The 3,187-nt window shown below is 49.1% G+C and overlaps 1 long non-coding RNA gene across 1 annotated transcript; it reads right to left on the reverse strand.

The window, feature by feature from the left end:
- Positions 1-228: 228 nt before the first annotated feature.
- On the reverse strand, positions 229-2,825 carry LOC149523762 (uncharacterized). The gene is made up of 3 exons (XR_016350398.1): positions 2,610-2,825; positions 2,081-2,202; positions 229-830 (listed from the first exon to the last, which is right to left on the reverse strand). It is a non-coding gene; the product is annotated as an uncharacterized LOC149523762 (long non-coding RNA).
- Between the last annotated feature and the right edge of the window lie 362 nt (positions 2,826-3,187).

Here is a 3,187-nt window from a genome sequence, read left to right on the forward strand (position 1 = left end):
CAGACACAGGACCGGGGAAGGCCATGGCCTCCCAGATAGCAGTGCAAATAGCAGTGCGCTGTGTTGGGGAAATCTCGCTCCCCTGGGGTACAGAGTCCCCAGAAAGGTCCAAGGCTGGAGGTCAAAGCAGTGAGGCAGGAGAGAAATCCAAAAGGAAAATTTTATTATGCATGCAGGCTGACAGCTACGAGAGTGAGAGCAGCAGCAGCCCTGAGAGACAGTTTCCGGGATCCTTTATACAGTATGTTCAGACAGTTTAGTTGTTGATTGTTTTCTTTAACATATTAAAGTCTCAGCAGAAGTACTCTGAGACGTTTCTGTTCACACCAGGTGTGCTAGAAGTAAGTTTTACAGAACAAAGGCACATGAGAACCTGAGTGAGGAGTCTACAAGGCAAACTGTGACAAAGATAACAGTTTACATAACAATTTGTGACAGACTAGGAGTCTCGTGAAGTTGAGATACGCATTGTAAGGGTCTTGATTAGAGTTAAGATGATTTCTCTCTGTTACAGGGAGAGAGGCCTGGAAAACTTTTAACCCTTACAGCAGTTTTCTGTTAGAGAGTTTGGATTTCCTGCACAGTCCCTCCTTACACACTATTGGAGTTATTTGATTTTTTTCCCACAGCTGCTGCACAAACTCGTCCAGCAAGCGACTGCGCCGCTCTGTCTCTGCCTGCATCCTCTGATTACATGTCTCCTGCATCCCTCGCAGGGCCGAGATGTGCTGCCGCACCAGGTCCAAATACTTGCACCAGTGCCAATGGGTTCCCTGCAGCCGTCTGGGAGCTGGGAGAGGTGTGGCCCCCCACCCTCCTGGACAGCTGGGCTGGATGTGGAGGACAAGAGAGAAAAGTCATCAGTCATGCATGCTCACACTTTCCCTGAGAGACAGCATGCCCTCCTCAGCAGTCAGTGCCTGTCCTCTAGGATCAGCGGATGCTCATGTGGTCACACCAAGGAGTGGTATGCCCTGAGCAGCAGCCACGGCCTCCCTGAAGCCCAGACAGTGTGCAGGCCACCATCCTGCCCCCCTCCCCCCACCCCATGGCCAAGCAGCACAGACAAGTGCCAGGCCACAGCTGGGGTTCCCGCAGGTTGCTAAGAAGCCTGAAGCGGTGTGGCAATTCCCAGGGTCCCAAACCCCTGCCTGTACCTGACATCAGTGTCTGTAGGAGCAGGTGGTTCCTCGCAGCCATGCAGCTGCAGGGGTAGGACAGCCCTCCCTGAGGTCAGTCATGTGTGTGCCCCCCTCCCCCCAGGATGTGATCAGCATGACATGTCACAGTACTGCACCATCCGCTTTGCTCCCACCTCCCCTGCCCTGTGTGTGTTGGACCCTCACAGCACTCACCTGATGTTCCCTCCCCGGTGCCCAAAGTTGTCTGGGCAGGAACAATAGAGATGAAAGCTCTGGCAGGAGTGTCCACCAGGGCTTCTACCTAGAGGCCTTTATTTTCAACCAAAAATCTTCCCCGCATCCACACTTCCCTTTTTTTGACAGATCTCCGTCAAAAATAGTGTTATTCCTCATAGAACGTAAAATGAGATTTACTGCTGTCAACAAAACTGCCACATTCTGTTGATTTACTGTCGACAGAACGCAGCGGCCGTCTAGACACACACAAAGATTTTTTGAACAATCCCTGTAGTCTAGACACACCCCGAGTGTCACAGTTGCTGCATTACAGAATTGTGCATGCATTGCCAAAAGTGGCCATCGAGTGTCAATGCTCTGTTGCGGCACTTTTACACTAGGCACTTAGGAGTTGTGAAATAACAAACTAATGACTCCTGTTTGTGATGAGGAATAACCCTGATGTAGAAATTGTTATTTTGAAATGTCTTCAGTATATATGCTCAGCTGTTCTTATTTAGAAATAACTACTCCCCAGAGTCATTCAAAGTAATTACTCCCCAGTGCTTCCTCAGACTCTAAATCAATGTAGTACGTCAACATTAGGGGAGCCTGACAGACTAATTTCAAGGCTTCCCTGTAGTTTCGATGTTCTATTCCAAAGTAGTTAGCTTATTCTGACATAAGTGTGTAGCGTAGACATTATTCAAAATAACTTATACCTTGAATCTTTTAAACTGCCAAACTCATTGCACTAGCTGGCTTCCAGCCCTAGTGATGGGCTCAGGGCTTTAGTCTCTGCCACAAGTCAGCCATTCTTTCATGAATCCAATGCCACTGAGAACTGAAAAGAGAATGAGAGGACACTTGTAAACTCAACCACCACTACTGGTCAAAACACAGACATAAACATGTGCATCACCTAACTGCTGGTCACTGGAGACCCCTTCTTTATTCCTCTCCAGCCTATCCAGGTCCTAAAATGCTCATAATTTATAAGAAACTATGACCATCTCCACTTTACCACACCCTCAGTCCACTATACCCACACCCTGCCCAGAATACTCTGGTCCTCTGAGGGACGTGATGATTGAGCAAGCAACTGGAGAACAATGTGATGATGTCCACTGATTACACAGACAGATGCTCTGTACTTTGTTGTCCCTCCCTCCCTCCACATCGCTGTATTTGAAGGGCAGCGACCCACGTGCAGCTACTTACAGACAGGAAAGGACAATCCCAGACAATTACCAGCCACGGGCAGAGCTCTGCCTTCCCCAGGATCTGTCCCATGGAAATCACCAGCATCTCTCTGCTCACAAGGAGGCACCTCGCTGCACAGACACTGGCTGAAGATAATTTCACAAAACATACACCAGCTCCTACACCATCACGACAGACCTCCACAGCTCCACTGTCAATAGGAACAACAGGTGACTCAGACTCACTTCAGGCAGATGCCCCTCATCTAGCTGAATGTCCAGAGTGGCTCCGATTGCCTACAGCAGGCCTCTGCAAGAACAGCAAATAACCCATCGAAGAAGTATCACTGCCAAAAATGCTACAGCTCCATGAGAGCATCCAGTACCTGCCTCTCTCTCCAACCCTTTCTACAACACAGCTGTTCCGCTACAAGATACGGACTGAACACTGACGGGTCAGTTGGCTGTAGCTCCCCGCTGACATCAGAATTATGCCAAGACACCCGCTCATCTTCCATGCGCTCGAGTCCAAGCCAGTAAAAATGGAAACACACCTCACATGCCGCTTCCTCTCTTTTTTCTGTTGTGTTGGCTAACACGTATTCATATGCCCTTGTGTTGCCCAAA

Source organism: Pelodiscus sinensis, chromosome 11 (assembly GCF_052426305.1).
Source record: "Pelodiscus sinensis isolate ZL-2025 chromosome 11, ASM5242630v1, whole genome shotgun sequence".
NCBI lineage: Eukaryota > Metazoa > Chordata > Testudines > Trionychidae > Pelodiscus > Pelodiscus sinensis.